Source organism: Asterias rubens (genome assembly GCF_902459465.1).
Source record: "Asterias rubens chromosome 8 unlocalized genomic scaffold, eAstRub1.3 super_scaffold_89, whole genome shotgun sequence".
NCBI lineage: Eukaryota > Metazoa > Echinodermata > Asteroidea > Forcipulatida > Asteriidae > Asterias > Asterias rubens.
This window is the reverse complement of record NW_022985693.1, coordinates 217,117-242,410: the sequence shown is the minus strand read 5'-3', so window position 1 is coordinate 242,410 and position 25,294 is coordinate 217,117. Positions and strand designations below refer to the sequence as shown.

At 41.9% G+C, this 25,294-nt stretch overlaps 1 pseudogene; it reads right to left on the bottom strand.

Moving 5' to 3' along the window:
- Positions 1 to 8,390: 8,390 nt before the first annotated feature.
- Positions 8,391 to 19,570, bottom strand: LOC117305580 (annotated as a pseudogene).
- Between the last annotated feature and the right edge of the window lie 5,724 nt (positions 19,571 to 25,294).

The window sequence follows — 25,294 nt, the reverse complement described above, 5'->3', positions numbered from 1 at the left end:
ACTTACACACTAGTATCACAAAATAATTATTACTTAAGTCAATGCATCTGAATATATTATGATAGCCCTAAAATGGGTTTTAAGTCAAGAGTGCATAAAGATTTCATCAACATGCTCTCAGGACCAAACATGCCAAATTATATTTATAAAATTGCTTTTTAATCTCTAAACATCTTGTTGAATGATAAATAGAACTAAATTCATAGTGGTTCTGGTGAAAATTGTATAATAAAATTAATGAACTCACATGTTTGCCTTGCCTTGGTTCACTAGTAAAAAGTCACATAGGGTAGCCTCAATGCTCGTAAACTTTGCTCAATCTCCCGTCTTCCTTGCAGTGTGAGAGAACATTATAAGTGTCCATTGTAACTCATGCAGGCAGCAAGTGGTCAAAATACTTCCACTCCACCTTCCACTCACACTCATACAAAAGGCCACATACCGCATTTCCATACATCTCTTTGTGTAAATTAATATATTCACAAATTGTGCTGTTGGATATTTCATGATGTAACAAACTAATGAATATTCAAACTCCTATATGAATATTCATGCAAACCGAACCAGGGGAGGATACACAACTTGAATATAAAAAGCAGGCAGTTTGGCTAGCGTGTGGCCTTAATCATCCAATATCCTTTACTCTATGTCACTCTACATCAAACTGTTTGGACTTTTAGATAAGATTGGGTCCTAGCTCTATGGTATAACCATGGTATAACTGCCCATGTGTTGTACTAAGCAACTGTTACACAGTCCTTACTCATATTGGATACATAAAAGGAACTGGGACTGTAAGAAACAATGGTTTTTGTAATCTGTCCATTTAGTTCAATCTTAAAACATTAGAAAATTACTTGACAGTGATCCTTTATTGCAATCTGTTATTTGTCACATAAGTTTATTCAATGTAATGCAAGTTTAATATTGATAGGGGTTTTAAGTTCTGTTTTTTAGAGGTGTCGATGGACCCAGAGGTAAAGGCCGCATGCAACTCTCATTTACCGAGAGCACGGAAATCTTCACAATAGGCAAACAAACAAAAACATTCTTCTATTCTATCCACAGTGACTTTGTTAACAAAATGTACGTGTACTAAATGTATTATCCTTTATATAGATCCATACTATATATAGTATGTATACCATGACTACCATAGAAGTATCTGTTTTTATATGCTTACTGTGTTTGTTTATTTTGTAACAATTGGTTTTCATTCTGGATTTGCGTGTCAGTATTGATTGACTTGCATGTGTAGGCCTATACATTATTTTTTTTTAATTCAACCCCAACTTTGATTCCTGTTTACCGTGAGACTGTGGCTGTACAAGCTCCCGGTGACAGAAGCTCTGCAGTTTTGTTTGGCAGATTTATGGGTACTTGAGTGGCTAAGGTCGAATTTCGAAAGATACGAATAAGAAAAGATCAGTATTATTTTTACCCGCCTCTAATGATTTGTTGTCTCGCGTTGAATAAATCGTTTGCGATGAACATCAGCGTTAAAGCAAAGACAAAGGGGTCGGAGTTGGGAGGCATAAATCAATTTAAAACCAGATTCCCTAATTATAGTAAGACACGGTGTTTCGAGATATTTAACAGAACAACGATGGCTGAAGTGACCAAACAGATCAGAGGCCTTGTTAAGGGTATGAGAAGACGTATCCGTGCCGTTCATCAGAAAAGTGGTGATGGAGGACATACTAAGTATTGGGGACCGTTTTCAGGATATCAAAAGTTAGATTTAATAAGATAACAGCGGGGAGTACATATGGAAAGTTACTTTCTCGAAAACTACATTACTTCAGAGGGAGCCGTTTCTCACAATGTTTTATATTATCGACCTCTCTCCAGTACTCGTTACCGAGAAAGTTTTAATGCTAATAATTATTTTGAGTAATAAACTACCTTTAAAGGGAAGCTTGGTGTATGTTGGTATAAAAGGGCCTGTTAATTTATAATGCATGTTTGAACAAACTGTTCGATTCAAACGAGGGCCCAGTGTGGTTATATACATCTCCCACCTCCCACCTCCCCCCCCCCCAAAAAAAAAAGAAGAAGAATCATTTGGATCTGAGAAGCTTCAAGACTACTGCAGTATTCCTACCAGGTACTCTACCTGCATGGACACATTTCTAGCAGCTATCTACAAACGCTTCCAACTTTTAAGTTGAATTTCCAATGGTTATTAGTATACACGATCTATTTTCCAAGTATCGAAAATACATGTAAATTTCAAACGATAATAAAAGTTTGAGCTTTGTGTACCGTACCCAAACAGTAGATGTATCTTTCACAATATTGTACTCGCTTGTCATAATTATATTCTGTCTTTGGATTGTTTAGAGAGCCATTTTGTTATTCGTGGCTCCCGGCCGCGGGATGGATGTTTGAGCTGTAAATTATTTATCTTTTTGCAAATGTTGCGAAGGGTGTGGTATTTTGGGTACGTAGTTGAAGTCATGGTGGGAAAGTACAGGAAATCGTTCGTGAAATAAACGTTTTAAAATAATTATTCACTTTATGCAAATCTTAACATTTGCATAGAGTGTATACCTATTCTAAAACGTTTACTTCACGTCCAATTTCTCAAGTTACTTGGGCACCATGACTTCAAGTACGTATCCAAAATACCCCGTTCAAATTTTCGAGATAAGGTTAAATAGTAATAATATAACAAAAAAACAGATTAGAATGAAAACTTCTCAGATGCATCCATCCCCCGGGGGCCACGAAGCATCAAGTGGCTCCCTAAAGAAGCTAAAAGCAGATTGAAGAAACTTTTACAAAGTGACAGGCGAAATAATAACCGTCTTTCACTGCGCTTGAACACTGATACCCGCATTCTAAAACAGAAGGAATGCAAAAGAGAAAATACTTACAATAGACTACCCAAATAAACTGGCTTGGAGGGGCTTTCTCTAACTACCAAATTTTACCCATTTTTTTCTTCTTAGTACTACGCATTTTTTCAATTACTCCGCAGATTCATTATACGCATGAGAAACAATAGCCTAGGCTTAGCATGGGGCAGTTTGGGTATTTGAAGCTGTCATTGAAGATTTTATCAGTGAATTTGGGGAATTGTAATACAATCTTTGAAGTGTCTGAAAGAGTTGGGAATACTTATTTGGGGTCCATTTGTGTACAATAGTGCTGCCTCGTCTTGGTGCAAGGCGTTTCTCAGTTTTAATTCACATCACGGCTCGGCCAACTCGTATAGCGCCCGCCACGACCGCCCGTATGGCCTACAAACCCGACTTTGCCCATGGGGGCGGGGGGGGGGGGGGTCGGGCCCACGCGGAAGTTCATTCGGCTCTTGCAACAACAAAATACCAAGTTAAAATCACAAACACATTCTCTTTTGCTTATGAAATAACATTGATCCATTGGCTCTGAATGCAAGTGAGCTATCATATTGATATTCACCTTCATGATTTGCAGAGGCGCAAGTGAACCAGAAGGAACGGCACACGATTTACATCTAATGATCTGAAAACCAAATTAAACAAACCCTTTACCCTTTACCTGTTGTTCTTGTTTTTTTTGTTTTTTCGTCAAAATAGGTAAAAGGAAAAAGCAAACCCTTTACCCTTTACCGTTTTTTAATCTTCAAAAAGCAAAGAGGAAAACACAAACCCTTTACCCTTTACCCTTTCTTAATCTTCAAAAAGAAAAAAAGGAAAAACAAACCCTTTACCCTTTATCCGTATTTTAATCTTCAAAAAGAAAAAAGGAAAAACAAACCCTTTACCCTTTACCGTATTTTAATATTAAAAAAGCAAAAAGGAAAAAACAAACCCTTTACCCTTTACCCTTTTTTAATCTTCAAAAAGAAAAAAGTAAAAACAAACCCTTTACCCTTTACCGTATTTTAATCTTCAAACAGGAAAAAGGAAAAAACAAACCCTTTACCCTTTACCGTGTTTTAATCTTCAAAAAGAAAAAAGAAAAAACAAACCCTTTACCCTTTACCGTGTTTTAATCTTCAAAAAGAAAAAAGGAAAAACAAACCCTTTACCCTTTTCCGTGTTTTAATCTTCAAAAAGGAAAAACGAAAAACAAACCCTTTACCCTTTACCGTTGTTAAATCGTCAAAAAGAAAAAACGAAAAACAAACGCCGTAACCCTTTACTTATTGCCTCTTTGGCGTTCCATAACACGATCGCCGGTAAAGGGTTTCGACGTTCGTTTTCCTTTGCGTGGATTCCAAAACGGTAAAAGGAAAAAGGTTTGCTTTTTCCTTTTCCTGTTCGAAAATTTTGAAAACTGAGATGAATATGGGAATCGGTTCGTTTTGGTTTCCTTACAAAGGTTTGGGAGGGGATTAAGGGAACAAAGTTCGTTTTCCTTGTTCTTTTTACATTTTAAAATGGAAAGGGGGCCGCTCCGCCTTCTTAGAGGCAGCAACCACCGTTGAGAGTGTACACAGCGCCATCACGCGTCGTGCTTTGAAGTGTGAAGTAGAATTTGTTTTTGCTGGTGACCAGAAAATGTACAAATCGACAAACACCTAGTTTGTGTAAGACTAAGAGCAATTAAATGAGGTAAGATTATCTAAGAATTGTAACACTATGTTCCAATTATGTAATTGTTTCTAGATAGTGTTTGTTTTCACCTGGAGTGGTGGTAAATAAAAAGTATGCATCACAGGGCCCAGAATTTGTTTTCATCTCCCGAGCTCCCTGCTCTAACTAAAGTCTAACTAAACATAGAGCAAGTAATGCTACTCTCACATGTCACTAGGGAGAATATGCTAGCGAATGTGCTTACGAACGGAAATATTTAACAATCGCTCAAACTTTGCAACATTCGCCACAAATTCACCACGTTAACAAGTCATTCTCCACCTCCTTAGTCCTTGCGAAGATCGGTCACTTTATGCTGCTCTCACATGGCGAATATGCTAGCGAATATGCTTTGCTATTAATGGAAAGGACATATTTGACAATCGCTCAAACTTCGCAGCAGTCGCCTTGTCTTCGTAAGCGTTGGTGACAAATTCGGAACGTTCACAAATTATTCCCCACCTTACGAAGATCGCTCAATTTACAAACCCGTTTGTTAATTTCAGCGAATGTTGCGAAGATAGTCATTTGGCGTGATTTTCGTTAGCATTGATTGGTAACGTTGGTAAAGCGTGCGTAAGCATTTGCAACGTTCGTAAAAGGCATTGGCAAGCGTTGCGCATCCGTAATATATTTGTAAGCTGTAGGTAAGGAGAGGGCCGACAGAAGACGATCGAGGGGTGAGACCTAGATGAAAATAGTCACTATCCAACCGCTATTTTGGACGAATTCTACGTGCACTTCAAATATTCATGTTCGCAAGAACATTCGCCACTCTGTAAGAGGGGCAATACGAAGCGCTTCCGTACATTCAGCGAATGTTGTGAAGACGGTAATTCGCCATCGATTTGCGTAAGCATTTGGTAAGCCATTGGTACTGTTGGTAAAGCGTATGTTTTATGCGTAAGATATTGGTAAGGAGAGGTTTAAGGACGACATAGGACATTCAGTATTAAATCGTAACATTTGGGCGAATTCATCGCGAATTTCAAACATTCGTATTTGCAAGATATTCGCCCAAGTGTGAGAGTAGCATAAATAAAGTTACTCACTCAGATCATGGAGGTAGCTAATTCTACCTCCATGCTCAGATGCTGTCATGGAGCTGCTTACTACTACCACGTGGGATAACTTGCCGTATGGCGACACCACTTTTTCACTCATTTTTACGAAAAGGGATGGAAAACTGCTGTAGGCCTATCACTTATGGTGCCTCCACTTTTTCACTCATTTTTACAAAATAAATTTTGTGCAAACGTCTCTCTCTCTAGTCTAGACAGACCATCCCCGATCTGCCTGGTTTATTTTGATTATTTGCCGAAAAGCATTGTAGGAAGGGAAACAAAAATAGACACTATTGTTGTATGCCCCCCCCCCCCCCCCCGGTGCCTTTCATCCATTCAGCAAAATCAACCAGGCGATAATCACAATATTGGTCTATATGGAGTATTGGTGACTGAATGGTGATTCCAGTCCGCAACAATTCTTACATTACAAAACTAAACACACTATGACTTTAGCTGCACTGATGGTCTATTGTTTTTATTATTATAATTATCTACAAATAAAGTTGTTTAAAAAAGGGGAACTGCTAACAAAGGGCTGGATAGCTCAGTTGGTAAAGCACTCGTACGTTAATCTAGAGGTCCTTGGTTCAAGTTTCGCTCTGGTAAATTTGTCTTTGTTCACACCCAATTAATAATTGTGTAATTCCATTATTAACTTTAGATATGATGACTTGAGTGGATTCGATCCATCCAGCATAGCCTTGCTCAAGGCAGTCGCATTATTCACTCCGAAGCGACGCCGCTGTAAACCCACCCGTATACACTGTGCATGGTGCGTGTAATCACACCGCATGACCCACACCCGTATACACTATACACACTGTCACATCATTCAACTACTGTGGACACAAGTCATCCGCACTCGTACCACTAACTCGTACCACTTCCGGGTTTAATGTGTTTCATGAAAAACAATTCCACTATTGGAAAAAAATGGGGGGGCTCTCGGATATGCTAGTATGCAGCTCATGAATATGTATATCTTTCGTCAGACCTATCAGACAACACAGGATGTGAAGCGGATGAATTATTCATTTTAACGTCCAATCACGCACTTCCCTTATCATGACCTTTGGACCCTATAATGCTCGCTGAGCGTCCGTGGTGGTGGTGTGGTGATATGTAAACATGTCACTTCTTTCGCAGGCATTATGGTAATGAGTTGACCGTAGGAACTCTTCGCTTATTATAGTAATGAGGTCAGTGGCTTCAACACAGACCCTACAAGGCTGTCGGCCTAGCGGCCGACACATGCGGATAGTGTACGGGGGCATCGTCTCGTGCGATGTGGTTACAAACATTTTACGCACAGTGTATGACGGGTAGGTTTTTATACAGCGGCGGTCTTTTTTCGGAGTGAATAATTGGACTGCCTTGAGCAAGGCTACATCCAGCAGGCCATACACATAATTATAAACATGTAATTTTTATATGGCCTGGCCTGGCTGGAGAGAGACAGATGATGATAGGCGTAATTTGCGTAATTTGGTAAAGGAAAGCTGTAGAGTGTAGGTAGTTACCGGGTAGGCCATAGCTACATTATCCATGTTTTATCATACGTACATAGGCTAGCCATGGGCTAGCCTACACTACTACGCGTCGTCTACACTCCTGCCCTGTAATTATGAGGTTCGTTCCACTATTGTAATCGTTTCAACAAACCTTGAGGTTCAGTACTGTACTTCTTTTTGCCTCTTTTTTTCGCAATTTGTCACTATCGGCAATTTGGGAAAAAAGACTACAGTGCCCCAAACCTTAGCCCCATGTATTCATCCAGTCCACTTTGTATCCTTGCTGGCCCTAGCACCATTGCTGTCAATTAAATCGCTTTTTTGGGAGACAAAAATCGTACTGCAACGATCTGCATCATAAAACTTACCTATCTAGGCATAATGCTTCTCGAGGATTGTTCAAAAGACATCACACGTTGTGGGTAAAAACCAAATGAATTTTCTCAGCGACCTTGACAACTGGTTGTTTTCGACCCGCGCCCACGTTCTCATGGGTCCGTTTCCTTCAATTTTTACCAATTGATCGTACCATTATTTATAAATGGTTAAGGGAACCCGAAAACAAAATATGAAAAAAATTTATATTGTGCGGGGGCCAAGGATACACAGTGGATTGAACCATATTATGGGTCTAGTATGTATGTGAGTGCTTTGAACTCTCATTGAATGAGCCTGTAATGGGTCCAGAAAATCCACTCCGCAAACTCATTGTTAAAAAGTTACAAATTCTTAGCATAATTCAGCTGACAAGCTCTAGTGTTGTCAGCTAGCAGCAGAGTGTAGGTTTGACTTCTGGTCATGACACTTGTTTCCTTTGAGCAAGGCACTTTACCATCATTGCTTCATAAAGCAATTCTGCATTCTGCTTTAACTAGCCTGGCCCCTAGTGGAGGATTTCTATGTTTCAGCCCCAGGAGTAGGTGGTAACAATTGGCAGTTGGTTTGGGTAGATGGTTTTGTTTTGTTGAAAATGAAGTGAATTTGATTGAAGTTAAACAATTATAATAGTAATAATAATAATGACACAGCATTAAAGGAATCTGATGTTATAACACCATTCAAAGGTGCCCATATAACATGTATTTCTTCACTCTGATTTGTATTTCTAGAGAAGAGGTATTGGATTGCAGATTTCTTTCACGATGCGTCTGACGTTCAACGATATCTCGTTGAGTAAGGAGATTGGATGCCACGGTGGTGGGTGCTTTTCTTAATGCTGAGATGGATGTCTATCAGGTATACCTCAAATCATCATATCATTCATTTGTTGCTTGGTCCCACTGAGCTATTGCCTAGATCGCGTGATCTATCTAGTGACTGAAGGTGATATACTGTCTACAACGTCCTTTTGGTTTGATAATAATCTCTTGTATTACATCATCACGCTCTTGTCCTGGCACCAGTTGAAAATCAAATGTCTGTAAGAGTCTGCTCATCACCAGTCTGGACTCAAGCTACACACATTGAATGGATAAAGAAACAGGAGTTTAGTTAAAAATGAGAAATAAATGCACACTTTAGCCTAAATCTTCAGTTAGTTGAGCTTTTTATACAAATCCATTGATATTTGGATACCAGCTTACATTTCTAAATATTGGTTTGGAATTTTAGAAAGTAACTTCCTGAAACCTACATTTTCAATGTTTGGTTAAAGGCAGTGACATAATTTTCTAAAAAGAGGTAATTTTGCACTAAAATAATAATAGACTAAAAAGCTAAGCCATTTGTTATGCATCTGAAAACACACAAAGTAATGCAACAAGGGTGTGTTTTCTTTCATCATTCTCATGCAATGATGACCAATTGAGCCCAAATTTTTAACAGGTTTGTTATTTTAATGCACGTTGGGATACACCAAGTGAGAGTCTTTGACAATTACCAACTGTGTCCAGTGGCTTTAATGACAACTTACCAGTGCAAATTGTTGACCAATGCAAGATCGGACACCTATCGAGAAAAGAAAATGGGTAAAATAGTGCCTGTAAATAATCAATTGTCACCAAATAATTTGAATGTACATAATAGTCACATTTTATAGAATTTAATGTATTATCAGGGGAAGTCTTTAATTTGAGAACAGAGACTGACACTCAGTGGTTTTGAAGTCCTTTGAATACTACCATGTTATAGTTTATCTACAATCATTGTCATTATGCATCTGCTGCAGAGACGTTTTATGCGTACATGAAACATGCGCAAGGAAGGGTCCCAACCAAAAGGACTACAGACTAGACAGTTTGCACACTGAAATTTGGCAACTTCAATAAGAATGCCTGACCCTGATTAGAATGCCTGGCCCTGATAAAAACGCTTGACCTTGATGGTTGCTTGTTCCTGATTGTTTGCCCCTGACCCTGATTGTTTGCCTCGCCCTGATTTTTTGCCTGAGCTTGATTTTTGCCTGACCGTGATTTGTTGCTTGACCCTGATTGTTTGCCTGACCCCGATGGTTGCTTGACCCTGATTGTTTGCCTGACCCTGTTTGTTGGCATGACCCTGATTTGCTGGCTGACCCTGAAAATGTTAAAGTTATTGAAGTATGAACTTTACCTGTCATGTTTGGATTTGAGATGACGATCTGGATCAAATACAAGAGGGTCCTTAAAGTATTGCTTGTTTCTTCCCATAGCATATGTATTCAGCTGTGAAAAGACGAGAATTCAAAGTTGAGAATCTATGATTGTCTGTTGGTATAGGTAAAAGGTATGGCGTTGAAAATAGCTGAGGGAAACTTAAGACTGCATTTATTGATTGGAATCATAAAAGGTATGGCGTTGAAGTTAGCTGAGGAAAACTTGAGACTGCATTTATTGATTGGAATCATAAAAGGTATGGCGTTGAAGTTAGCTGTGGACTGCATTTATTGATTGGAATCAGGCGTTGAAGTTAGCTGAGGGAAACTTAAGACTGCATTTATTGATTGGAATCATAAAAGGTATGGCGTTGAAGTTAGCTGAGGAAAACTTGAGACTGCATTTATTGATTGGAATCATAAAAGGTATGGCGTTGAAGTTAGCTGAGGAAAACTTGAGACTGCATTTATTGATTGGAATCATAAAAGGTATGGCGTTGAAGTTAGCTGAGGAAAACTTGAGACTGCATTTATTGATTGTAATCAGGCGTTGAAGTTAGCTGAGGAAAACTTGAGACTGCATTTATTGATTGGAATCACAAAAGGTATGGCGTTGAAGTTAGCTGAGGAAAACTTGAGACTGCATTTATTGATTGGAATCATAAAAGGTATGGCGTTGAAGTTAGCTGAGGAAAACTTGAGACTTCATTTATTGATTGGAATCACAAAAGGTATGGCGTTGAAGTTAGCTGAGGAAAACTTGAGACTGCATTTATTGATTGGAATCATAAAAGGTATGGCGTTGAAGTTAGCTGAGGAAAACTTGAGACTGCATTTATTGATTGGAATCATAACAGGTATGGCGTTGAAGTTAGCTGAGGAAAACTTGAGACTGCATTTATTGATTGGAATCATAGCACATTTTTTACTTAGCTCTACTTACTTGGTATATAATGTATACAGCACACATACATGTACATGTATGCAGAAAGGCATTCTATACAATTATTTATAAACATTTTCTCAAGTACTAAGCCACAATTTGGAACACTAGTCAATCTCACTCTCCTTCATAAGTCACTACTGTGCGCTGATTTCATAAATTTCAGCTAGAAAACTGAATGTACATAGTACGTATGTAGTTTGAGAAATGGTAGGGTTTTTCCTTCTTAACAAAAATTAATTTGTCATCACTGATTTTGCCACCATTACAACCTGAGGACAAGGCGGCCACGGACGCAAGTCTATGCTGAATGATGATGATGATTTCTTTTGTGAAGGTTCCTTGAGGCAGCCTATCAAGCAAAGCACCTTGAAGTGTGGATTCATGCGGTTTAAGAACAGAATGAAAAAAAGGAAACTTTGCTTAGACTGATGAAATGTAAATGTGATATTTTGTTGAGAGGATGCAGTTAAAAAGAGCTAAAATCTTACCCATAAAGCAGTGCCAGCAGGTATTTTGAAACCCAGTACTGTCTCCTCCGATGCTAGCTGACGAGGTGTTCCAATAACAGGGGGCCAAATCCGTAAAGTTTCCTTGATAACCTAACAATTTTCAATATTGAGAAGCAACAAATGTGGCAAAATTATCAAAAAAAGATACGTAATAGAAGCAAATACTGTGCCTGCTGATGAGAAAAAAAGAGAAAATTGTCATGAATGTTTCACCCAAACGGATCAATTAGTTAAATTGTCATGAATGTTTCACCCAAACGGATCAATTAGTTAAATTGTCATGAATGTTTGACCCAAACAGATCAATTAGTTAAGCGAGGTGACAGCATATACATTAACACCAAGTCGTTTCTCAGATTCAAGTTGTATATTTACTTCTGATCAACAGCGGGCATTTCGATGATGGAATAATTTCACATGATGCTTACTACTGTACCGTTACCATCTTTATAAATAAGCTTTCAGATAGAAATGACAAACAAATTCTGGGGTCTTTTCCAAAGTTTCGACCTTATCTTTAAATCAGCATTCATAAATACCTCAGGCAGATTCGCTATTCCTATTAGTGGAGAGCGCATTACGTGGGTGTGTATAATGTGTGTTTATGACCAGTAAAAAGTGTTGAAACATTGGCGTGACGTGCGAGCTTGCACCTGTTCTTATAAGACAGTTTGCACATTCCTATTGGTCGAGAGCAACGGCTGAAACAGTTGTGCCTTATCACACAATACGCGCGACGCGCACAGCATTCCCTTATAAGGAGTTGTTTACCCGAGGGCGGTGGAGGGCTTAACCATTTCATAGCTGGAGGGGTGTTGTGTTGAAAGAAATGATTGAACAATTATAATTTTTGCATTTGTTTTACTTTTTGACCAAAAAGTTTTGATGTTTTTGACCGAAAAGGTATTTATGAATGGGAATCAAAGTGTGTTGAATCGGTTTTTAACTAGTGGTTTAAACCCGCCGAGGCCTGGTTCTTGATAAAAATATCAAGAACCAGGCCTCGTTGGAATTAAACCACTAGTTGAAAACCTCTTCACCACACATTGATTCCCTTATTTTACCTTGACAAAAACCGAACAATGACCCTACCTTTAAGAATATCAACATATCTAGCATTCACAATCCTTTACTTTTTACCTGCTTGGTGTTGTTGCAATTGGATTTTGTGACAGTAATTAGTGGGGGGGGGGGGGGTGGGGGGTTTTAGTTTTGATGCAACTTACCAGCATCATGTACTCAAGTTTGCCCAAGTCCTCATACTCCACATACTCTTTGTCTCCTAGTACTGCATTTGATTCTGTTTTAAGTCTACATAAGAAGTTAGGAAATAGGCCAAGGAAGACTGTACTATAATTAATCACATTAAACCTGAGTAAATGTATGGTGGTTAGGGGAGGGGGGGGGGTAACTCAGTGTGCATGTTATGGTAAGTGTGTTACCGATATTTTCTTTTAGGGGGGTGTGGGGCTATGCTAAGAAATGGCATACTATTACAAAAGAAAAATGTGGTTTACCAAAGTTGTTCCTACATTATGAGTGGTTGATCTTCACACATTCTTTCGAAACAGTTTGATTCAAAGTGTACATCAAGGGCGCAGAAGAGAAGTTCAAAGCAAAGATTGTGTACTAAAATAGATTATTTACTGCTAGATAAAGGATAGTTAATACTAACAGACGTAGAGTCAATGGATAACAACAAAAATCTGAGTTAATGATCATATTTGCTTATAAAGTTACCTGTGCATAATCTCTGGATGGTGCCCAAGTTCAACTAGCATAAATGACATTAGGGTAGCTGTTGTCTCTTGACCTATGATAACAACCAAAGTTTGTTTGGTTTGAATATTAATAATAGTGGTCATTTGTAATGATTTTAGAGCAGTTAGAATGTGCACTTTGCAGTCTAATAAGTAAACGTAACAACCAAAGCTTGTTTGGTTTAATTGTCAATAGTACAGGCCTCCAAATACCCCCACAGCACCCACAGCAGTTTTCTGTTGTGCCCTGTACAAGGCTCTTGTATAAATTTACATTTTCCACATCGAGGTGCCCTTTACTAGAGGGAAAATGCTTTGCCCCTTTAAGAACCAAGTTCAAGGCTTGCAGATAGAAGGAAATCCTCTAGCAAGGCAAAAGTTGTGGGGTTGAATCCCACCCGGGTGATTTGCCTTGAGAAAGGACTGAGTGCAAACAGTGCTTAAACACTTGTTAACAGTAAATAGGGTACATGTAGTTAACTCGTACTGACCTGCTATGAAGAAAGTACAGAATTCATCCAGCATATTTTCCATATCGAAATCCACATCAGCTTGAAGATCATCGGATTGATGCAAGATGTATGTCAGAATATCTTGTGGTATCTGATCACCTCTTTTCTTTGCATCAATTCTATCCTGCACACATTTCCGTCCAGTCTCACGTAGTAGCTGAATACATTCACGCACATCCTGTCTAAACTGCCGATGGGCGGGTAACGGACTCCACTAGAAAACCCTTCAAATTTGTATTAAACAAAAATCAACAACAAAAAACTCATGAACCTCTGATCCCTGCAAACTCATCAAGTCATGTACATTTATAAACGAAAGAACTAAACTTGTTTACTATCAGTTGTCTTCTTTCCTATAGGCCTACCACACAAATTTAGGTTATTTGGAAAGAATACTCACTGGTATTTGTGTTTCATATTGTAATGTGAAAAAATAACACACATGTAGGTGCATGCATTCTTTGGGAGTAAGTGGTTGTAAGAAGACAATAAAAAACTAAAACATTACCTGAATCCAGGGTTTGTAGAAACAAATCTCCACTCCGGCCAAAGACATGCTGATTGCTCTGCTGAAGCCTCGATCATGTAACAGATCTAGGCCAAAAGCAGTCTGGTATAGCACAGAATGGATTGGGCGTTAATTTATTGCTATTTGATACCTGATAATGTAAGTGTTCAAATGGGGTCGAGGCGTGGGTGACTAGTGAAATTTACTACTTGCTCATTGTGGCAATGTTTGTCACAGGCGTAATATAGTAGAATTCAAGCTGAAAGGATTGAAGGATTGTGTCACTAATGTCTGATTGTGTTTTGTAAGTAAATTATGTTGTCATGAAAAGTCATGAGCGACACAATTCATGGAATTGTTAAAAACCAATAGTCGAGACCCGACTAAGCAATCAATAGTCACGTCTACACTAGTCGCACTAGCTCAGGCCTAGGTATGATGTTAAGGTTCAGTTATGTGATGAGTTTCAAGTAGCGTTTTCACAAAGGTTCATTTCAATTGTGAGTTTCAAGGTTCAGTTCAGTTTAATTTCAATGTAATGAGTTTGTGAATATTTTTGAGGAGTGTGTTTTAGTTTAAAATAGGACAACCAATGGTGAGCAGGGGGCAGCATAAGCTTATGTAATGGTCATTCATGTTTGGAGTATTTACCAGTCTTTGTCAAAGACATTGGACACTTTTGGCGATTGTCAAAGACCAGTATTTTCACTTAGTGTATCCCTACTTATGCATAAAAAATAACAAACCTGAGAAAACTTTGACTCAATTGGTCATCGAAGTTGCAAGATGAAAGAAAAAACACGAATGTGTTTGCAGCCAGATGCCTAATTGAGGCTCAATTCTTTTAATATTAACTGAGTGAGAAAATACCGCTTTCTTAAAAACAACGTTACTTCAGAGGGAGCAGTTTCTCACAATGTTTTATACTATCAACAGCTCTCCATAACTAAATACCAAGTAGGTTTTTAAGCTAACAATGATTTTGACTTATTACCTACAGTGTCCAGTGCCTTTAAACACATGAACCTTATCTAGCAAGGGTCACCACAGGTCATCCATACATTGTTGTTGTTGACCAACCTGTAAACATGTATACATCTTTGGTTGGATAAGTTTTAAGTCTTACCTTGGCGGTAGCATCTAGAGTCATTTTATTCAGCTCATCAAGCATAAACACTTCTGTCTTGCCATCAGCTTTAAGGGTTAATCTCTCAATCATCTTGGAGACCCCTCATTGAAAGTGGACATCAATGTCTTCAAGTACCTACAAAATAAGTCAATCTTCTAATTTATACTTTGTTTGCAAGTTTATTTGAAAAGGGTTGCCATTTTTGCTGTGACTATTTTGTTTGAAAAGCGTTTATTTTCAAAGTTCAATGACCATAAATTCACCAGTCATCAGATCAAAAACATTTAAATTTAAAATTTAAAAGATCAAAACAATTTTATTATTTCAAACTTTTGAAAGAAAATGTTTATGTGTTTTTTCTTTTGAAGACTTGTTATTGTTTTAAAATTGAACACTGAATGGTAACTGTGAGACTGAAACCATCTAAAAGTGGAATTTGCAATAAAAATAATCAATGTCTTCAGGTACAAGCTGTGATTTTGGAGTCAATGGAACCTCCAATTGTAAAATGTTATATACCAGTGTGTTGGTGTTCATAATTGCCAATATTAAATTAAAAACAAATACTCAGAATTATCTGACTTTGTATGAAAGGTTGGCTCAAAGAGGGCTCTTTATTTCAAATGTTGAGGGACATCGCACTCTGTCACAAGACCATGATGCAAAAACCGCTTTCCATAAACTCTCCAAAAGTACTGGACCTCTGCTGGTGTCTTCATGTGTGTGTTGTGGAATACAGAAGTTTCTGGAATTGTAGACAGAGCAAAACTTCAGTTTCAGTTAGATACACATTTTTGTAAGAATCAATGTTTTCATACAGTATGTAGATTTATAGGATTCGAACTGCCTCTAGCTACCGGGCAACCTCGCTAGTCTAGTTGGTAAGACACGGCTCTAGAATTCCAAGGGTCGTGGGTTTAAATCCTACCCGAGTAACATGCCTGTGATATTTGTTCACTGAGTACTGAGTATACAATACTAACACACATCAGTTTATGGGTCAAAAAAATAATTAATATTCTTTACCCAATGCAAATTTAACATCTCTTATATTCTGAAAGAGTGTTATGACAGGAAAATGTACATAATTTGTATTTGTAATAGTAAATCAATTTTGCGTGTGGCAATCAAAGTAATTAATCTTGGTTTGGGGTGTCTTCAAACACTAACTAAATTTTAAAGACAAATTTGAAACTACCTTGATAGGTGATTGGGACTGGAATAATTTTTTTTAATTAATTAGCTTTATTTCCTAATCACAATCTTGTACTCTGTCGTTAAAATTACCTTTACAAAGCTTGGTTCAAGGCAAACCACCACTGGTTTTTGAAACATGAATAGTGAAAAGACTGTTCCGTAAAGTTCCATCCTATAAAATTAGCAATAGAGAAATAACTGAAAATTCAATTAATTGATAAAAATGTGTTTAATTGTTTTTAAATGAACTTGCATCAAATGCATTGCATACAATAAGTAGACATTTAACAAAATTTGAAAACTTATTCAAACATTTGTGCACATTTTATACAATTAAACCCCTGTACAACCCCATTCCTTTTATATCCAATTATCAAAGTGAAGGACTAGGGCTCACAGCATAGGGTCAGTATACTAATTGGATCTGTTCAATGTAAGTCCAAACAATCTGTTGTGGAGTGACATTTAGGGAAATAGATGTGGAGTAATCGGGTAACACAACCAAACACCATATAGGTTGTATGGGTTCTTCAATGCAATTTTGCAGACAATATCTGTTGCTGTTTTGAGGGGGTTCAAGAGTGTGAGTAAATGAGCTTTCGTTGACGTATACATGTTGTACATAGGCAAACCTTGATCATGATCCACCAAAGTTAAGTGATTCATAGAACCTTTTATATACCTCATATGTACAGAATCCTCTAAACTGATCGGTTAAAAATGGAGCCATGGAAATAGCTATGCCCACTTTTTCTACCAAAATGCCCAAGGCATAGTCAATTGACTTTGCCTGCTCTGACAATAACGCAACTACAATATGTATAATGTACGACTAGCGTTCCGTGTCACGGCGCCACCTTTCTTCGCAGACGACCTTTCACAGTATAGTCAGAGTGTTGTTGATGAGAAGAATCTTTATTCGGTATAACAAAGAAAACTTGACTGCTTCGCTTTGGGCATAGTCATGGTTTTGGCATCACCTTGGGCCTAGAATTTTAACTGTGCCCCTCATAGCAGTCAATAATTCCATATTATAAACCACATTTTGGTTTGGGGCTTCTCTTACGCTCAGTAAGTTATTTTTAAAACTTTCTGGAGGCTTGGACGAAGCCTCAGCCTATGCACAAGCCAGGATTAATAGGAGGACCTTAGTTTGTACTTACTGATCAACCAAGTAATCTGAGAGTGTCGAGCCTCTGTTGATTGCTGCCATAATAAGTCTGACATGTCCAGTTAAGAAGCTGAAATAAATGACTATTGAGTTACTTCAAATCATTACAGTTACTGAATGGACAGATAATGAGCCATGTGGATGATAAGAAAGAAATAGTCTTGATGTATCAAGAAGACAAGAAGCAGGGCCCAAGGAAGATTGATACTGGACCAGATAATGAGCCATGTGGATGATAAGAAAGAAATAGTCTTGATGTATCAAGAAGACAAGAAGCAGGGCCCAAGGAAGATTGATACTGGACCAGATAATGAGCCATGTGGATGATAAGAAAGAAATAGTCTTGATGTATCAAGAACACAAGATGCAGGGCCCAAGGAAGATTGATACTGGACCAGATAATGAGCCATGTGGATGATAAGAAAGAATAGTCTTGATGTATCAAGAAGACAAGATGCAGGGCCCAAGGAAGATTGATACTGGACCAGATAATGAGCCATGTGGATGATAAGAAAGAAATAGTCTTGATGTATCAAGAAGACAAGAAGCAGGGCCCAAGGAAGATTGATACTGGACCAGATAATGAGCCATGTGGATGATAAGAAAGAAATAGTCTTGATGTATCAAGAAGACAAGAAGCAGGGCCCAAGGAAGATTGATACTGGACCAGATAATGAGCCATGTGGATGATAAGAAAGAAATAGTCTTGATGTATCAAGAAGACAAGAAGCAGGGCCCAAGGAAGATTCATACTGGACCAGATAATGAGCCATGTGGATGATAAGAAAGAAATAGTCTTGATGTATCAAGAAGACAAGAAGCAGGGCCCAAGGAAGATTGATACTGGACCAGATAATGAGCCATGTGGATGATAAGAAAGAAATAGTCTTGATGTATCAAGAAGACAAGAAGCAGGGCCCAAGGAAGATTGATACTGGACCGCATGCTCGAGGCCAGTGATTTTAGTTATGGGCCAGTTAACATGGTAAACTTTCAACCAAACAAGCCTATTGGCTGTGTGTTTTTTAATTTGAATAGCAACACCTCATTGTATTTTCAGTGCAAACCACCTATTAAATGCTATAAAAGAAAACATTTATTTTGTTTTATTGATTGTTTCCAAAGCAGCTTCAATGTGAAACTGTGTAGATCAGTATTCTTCTCATTTTGATTCCGGTATTGTAACAATTCTCTGGTCCAGTAAAAGTGTTAAGCCTGGAGCCCTACAGTCTTGTGACTTATTTCCAGAAACCCAAGCCCCGAAATGGCTCCTCTATTTGCTGTAGATGTACTTGTAGATATTAAAAGAACAATTTACACAAGATACTGATATTTCATACAAATTTCCCTTTTGCTGGGATTATTGTGTTATCCCAATACCAGACCTTCATTCTTTTATTGGAGACAAGGATTATTATGCAAGAGTTTCCACTACTGTTATTGACATTGCCAATTGTCAACCAAGGCTTCCATGTACAGCCTAGGTTTGGCCGACTCACAGCGACTCCCAAATCTGTTCAGAAGACGATCAGAGCATACTGATCGAACCGTTGAGTTAAACCAACGGTTCTTTTCAGAACCACCCCAACTCATTTAGAGATAGTTATTACATGGTGTTACCGCAAACTCGTCTATATCAAATCTGTTTAATTTTGTATGACTTTTCTTGTCTCCCTGTCATTGTCTCATTGTGACAATGACATTCAAAAAAGGTGTTGACAAATAATCCATTGAGTGAGCTTAGACAATTTGTTGAATTCCGAGCATTATTCTGATTTAGTACTTGTGCTTCTGTGTATGCAGTTAACTTTGCTCACAAGGCTGATACAATATAAAATGAAAACATAAGACCCTGCTTCTGGTGAAAAGACAGTTTATTTCTAAAGTTACACTGTTTGTTCTTTGGTAGAAACTCATAAAAAAAACTTCATGGGCTACCCCTCTCAATCAAAATGGAAGAGGAACTCATAGGAACTTACTCTTTTCTTGGCGGTCCTGGAATATGAGAAAATCTGTTGTGCTGATAAGCGATGTACAGAACTAGAATCACAAAAGCACTAACAGATATCACCACCATTGTCAATGCAACTGTCATTAGAATGTCCCACAACAGATGCCAAGCCATTGTGACTGCTTATGTAAACATTTGTTTTGGTAATTTATTGATAAAATGCCATTTGCTGTAATTGCCAGACAGTGAGCCTTTTTCATTGTAGCCTCTTTAAACTTTGTCACTTGTTCATGTTCAAGTGGTTGCACATTATTCAGACATTACAAAAGGGGTTTCTAAAAGGTTTATGTCAAACACCTTTGTCCCACAGCTTTAATTGTTTGTTGAGCAGATTTTGTTAACAGCAACATTTACCATTTAAGCAGCTCCATTTGGCCATGGTTGGTTGCAAGTTAACACTCTATTATATTCCCACAATGCCAACAACCTGCTGAAAACTTGTTCTAAAGTACTCTTTTTAACACACAGACTGTTATTTTTTATGCAGTTTCTTCAAGTCATATTATAACTAATGGTAGTCCTTAAAGCACATTTTACAAGAACTGTATCAATAGACCTTTTCCCAAATACTGTTGAATGAGGTGCATTGTGGGATAGATATGGATCAAATTTGATCACCAGCTAGACCATAATGCACCAAATCCAAGCTTTACGCGCGCGCCCCAGTATTTGCGAAAAGGTCTATGCACTTATTAGTGCCCTCGGGAAAGGTCTATGCACTAGTGCCCTCGGGTCATTGGGCCAGAAACATTCCTTTAATAATGTTTCTCTCCTTAACATTTCCAGTGTCTATGTGTTTTTATCTCTCCAGACTTATCCATAATTTATTAGTCATTCCTACGATGATAACATTTACTTTAAAAGCATGTTACTTGTCAGCACCCAATGTTAACCCATATTTATGTCCAGAAGCTTCAACATACACACTATCCTCTTGAAAAAAATTGTATGAATTGATTTTTGTGGGAAATATTGTATTTTCAAATTGTTTTTTTCCAAGGCAGGTAAAAATCATCTTTCCTCTCCTTAACGTTTTCAGTGTCTTTGTGTTTTTATCTGTCCAGATTTATCCCCCATTTTTGAGTCGTCTCAGTCAGACCTACCCCAACTATTGGTGTACCCCAACCCGGGGGATCCCCTGAATGGAGATGATGCATTGGTGTACCCCAACCCAGGGGATCCCCTGAATGGAGATGCTGCATTGGTGTACCCCAACCCGGGGGATCCCCTGAATGGAGATGCTGCATTGGTGTACCCCAACCCGGGGGATCCCCTGAATGGAGATGCTGCATTGGTGTACCCCAACCCAGGGGATCCCCTGAATGGAGATGCTGCATTGGTGTACCCCAACTAGGGGGATCCCCTGAATGGAGATGCTGCATTGGTGTACCCCAACCCAGGGGATCCCCTGAATGGAGATGCTGCATTGGTGTACCCCAACCCGGGGGATCCCCTGAATGGAGATGCTGCATTGGTGTACCCCAACCCAGGGGATCCCCTGAATGGAGATGCTGCATTGGTGTACCCCAACTAGGGGGATCCCCTGAATGGAGATGCTGCATTGGTGTACCCCAACCCAGGGGATCCCCTGAATGGAGATGCTGCATTGGTGTACCCCAACCCGGGGGATCCCCTGAATGGAGATGCTGCATTGGTGTACCCCAACCCGGGGGATCCCCTGAATGGAGATGCTGCATTGGTGTACCCCAACCCAGGGGATCCCCTGAATGGAGATGCTGCATTGGTGTACCCCAACCCAGGGGATCCCCTGAATGGAGATGCTGCATTGGTGTACCCCAACCCGGGGATCCCCTGAATGGAGATGCTGCATTGGTGTACCCCAACCCGGGGATCCCCTGAATGGAGATGCTGCATTGGTGTACCCCAACCCAGGGGATCCCCTGAATGGAGATGCTGCATTGGTGTACCCCAACCCGGGGAATCCCCTGAATGGAGATGCTGCATTGGTGTACCCCAACCCGGGGGATCCCCTGAATGGAGATGCTGCATTGGTGTACCCCAACCCGGGGGATCCCCTGAATGGAGATGCTGCATTGGTGTACCCCAACCCGGGGGATCCCCTGAATGGAGATGCTGCATTGGTGTACCCCAACCCGGGGGATCCCCTGAATGGAGATGCTGCATTGGTGTACCCCAACCCGGGGGATCCCCTGAATGGAGATGCTGCATTGGTGTACCCCAACCCGGGGGATCCCCTGAATGGAGATGCTGCATTGGTGTACCCCAACCCGGGGGATCCCCTGAATGGAGATGCTGCATTGGTGTACCCCAACCCGGGGGATCCCCTGAATGGAGATGCTGCATTGGTGTACCCCAACCCAGGGGGCTCCCCTGAATGGAGATGCTGCATTGGTGTACCCCAACCCAGGGGATCCCCTGAATGGAGATGCTGCATTGGTGTACCCCAACCCGGGGGATCCCCTGAATGGAGATGCTGCATTGGTGTACCCCAACCCAGGGGGATCCCCTGAATGGAGATGCTGCATTGGTGTACCCCAACCCAGGGGATCCCCTGAATGGAGATGCTGCATTGGTGTACCCCAACCCAGGGGATCCCCTGAATGGAGATGCTGCATTGGTGTACCCCAACCCAGGGGGCTCCCCTGAATGGAGATGCTGCATTGGTGTACCCCAACCCGGGGGATCCCCTGAATGGAGATGCTGCATTGGTGTACCCCAACCCAGGGGATCCCCTGAATGGAGATGCTGCATTGGTGTACCCCAACCCGGGGGATCCCCTGAATGGAGATGCTGCATTGGTGTACCCCAACCCAGGGGATCCCCTGAATGGAGATGCTGCATTGGTGTACCCCAACCCAGGGGGATCCCCTGAATGGAGATGCTGCATTGGTGTACCCCAACCCAGGGGATCCCCTGAATGGAGATGCTGCATTGGTGTACCCCAACCCAGGGGGATCCCCTGAATGGAGATGCTGCATTGGTGTACCCCAACCCAGGGGGATCCCCTGAATGGAGATGCTGCATTGGTGTACCCCAACCCAGGGGGATCCCCTGAATGGAGATGCTGCATTGGTGTACCCCAACCCAGGGGGATCCCCTGAATGGAGATGCTGCATTGGTGTACCCCAACCCAGGGGATCCCCTGAATGGAGATGCTGCATTGGTGTACCCCAACCCAGGGGGATCCCCTGAATGGAGATGCTGCATTGGTGTACCCCAACCCAGGGGGATCCCCTGAATGGAGATGCTGCATTGGTGTACCCCAACCCAGGGGGATCCCCTGAATGGAGATGCTGCATTGGTGTACCCCAACCCAGGGGATCCCCTGAATGGAGATGCTGCATTGGTGTACCCCAACCCAGGGGATCCCCTGAATGGAGATGCTGCATTGGTGTACCCCAACCCAGGGGGACCCCCTGAATGGAGATGCTGCATTGGTGTACCCCAACCCAGGGGATCCCCTGAATGGAGATGCTGCATTGGTGTACCCCAACCCAGGGGATCCCCTGAATGGAGATGCTGCATTGGTGTACCCCAACCCAGGGGATCCCCTGAATGGAGATGCTGCATTGGTGTACCCCAACCCGGGGGATCCCCTGAATGGAGATGCTGCATTGGTGTACCCCAACCCAGGGGATCCCCTGAATGGAGATGCTGCATTGGTGTACCCCAACCCAGGGGGATCCCCTGAATGGAGATGCTGCATTGGTGTACCCCAACCCAGGGGATCCCCTGAATGGAGATGCTGCATTGGTGTACCCCAACCCAGGGGATCCCCTGAATGGAGATGCTGCATTGGTGTACCCCAACCCAGGGGGATCCCCTGAATGGAGATGCTGCATTGGTGTACCCCAACCCAGGGGATCCCCTGAATGGAGATGCTGCATTGGTGTACCCCAACCCGGGGGATCCCCTGAATGGAGATGCTGCATTGGTGTACCCCAACCCGGGGGATCCCCTGAATGGAGATGCTGCATTGGTGTACCCCAACCCAGGGGGATCCCCTGAATGGAGATGCTGCATTGGTGTACCCCAACCCAGGGGGATCCCCTGAATGGAGATGCTGCATTGGTGTACCCCAACCCAGGGGATCCCCTGAATGGAGATGCTGCATTGGTGTACCCCAACCCAGGGGGATCCCCTGAATGGAGATGCTGCATTGGTGTACCCCAACCCAGGGGGATCCCCTGAATGGAGATGCTGCATTGGTGTACCCCAACCCAGGGGATCCCCTGAATGGAGATGCTGCATTGGTGTACCCCAACCCAGGGGCTCCCCTGAATGGAGATGCTGCATTGGTGTACCCCAACCCAGGGGATCCCCTGAATGGAGATGCTGCATTGGTGTACCCCAACCCAGGGGATCCCCTGAATGGAGATGCTGCATTGGTGTACCCCAACCCGGGGATCCCCTGAATGGAGATGCTGCATTGGTGTACCCCAACCCAGGGGATCCCCTGAATGGAGATGCTGCATTGGTGTACCCCAACCCAGGGGATCCCCTGAATGGAGATGCTGCATTGGTGTACCCCAACCCAGGGGATCCCCTGAATGGAGATGCTGCATTGGTGTACCCCAACCCGGGGGATCCCCTGAATGGAGATGCTGCATTGGTGTACCCCAACCCAGGGGATCCCCTGAATGGAGATGCTGCATTGGTGTACCCCAACCCAGGGGATCCCCTGAATGGAGATGCTGCATTGGTGTACCCCAACCCAGGGGATCCCCTGAATGGAGATGCTGCATTGGTGTACCCCAACCCAGGGGATCCCCTGAATGGAGATGCTGCATTGGTGTACCCCAACCCGGGGGATCCCCTGAATGGAGATGCTGCATTGGTGTACCCCAACCCAGGGGATCCCCTGAATGGAGATGCTGCATTGGTGTACCCCAACCCAGGGGGCTCCCCTGAATGGAGATGCTGCATTGGTGTACCCCAACCCAGGGGGCTCCCCTGAATGGAGATGCTGCATTGGTGTACCCCAACCCAGGGGATCCCCTGAATGGAGATGCTGCATTGGTGTACCCCAACCAGGGGGATCCCCTGAATGGAGATGCTGCATTGGTGTACCCCAACCCAGGGGATCCCCTGAATGGAGATGCTGCATTGGTGTACCCCAACCCAGGGGATCCCCTGAATGGAGATGCTGCATTGGTGTACCCCAACCCAGGGGATCCCCTGAATGGAGATGCTGCATTGGTGTACCCCAACCAGGGGGATCCCCTGAATGGAGATGCTGCATTGGTGTACCCCAACCCAGGGGATCCCCTGAATGGAGATGCTGCATTGGTGTACCCCAACCCAGGGGATCCCCTGAATGGAGATGCTGCATTGGTGTACCCCAACCCAGGGGATCCCCTGAATGGAGATGCTGCATTGGTGTACCCCAACCCGGGGGATCCCCTGAATGGAGATGCTGCATTGGTGTACCCCAACCCAGGGGATCCCCTGAATGGAGATGCTGCATTGGTGTACCCCAACCCAGGGGGATCCCCTGAATGGAGATGCTGCATTGGTGTACCCCAACCCAGGGGATCCCCTGAATGGAGATGCTGCATTGGTGTACCCCAACCCAGGGGATCCCCTGAATGGAGATGCTGCATTGGTGTACCCCAACCCGGGGGATCCCCTGAATGGAGATGCTGCATTGGTGTACCCCAACCCGGGGGATCCCCTGAATGGAGATGCTGCATTGGTGTACCCCAACCCGGGGGATCCCCTGAATGGAGATGCTGCATTGGTGTACCCCAACCCAGGGGATCCCCTGAATGGAGATGCTGCATTGGTGTACCCCAACCCAGGGGATCCCCTGAATGGAGATGCTGCATTGGTGTACCCCAACCCGGGGGATCCC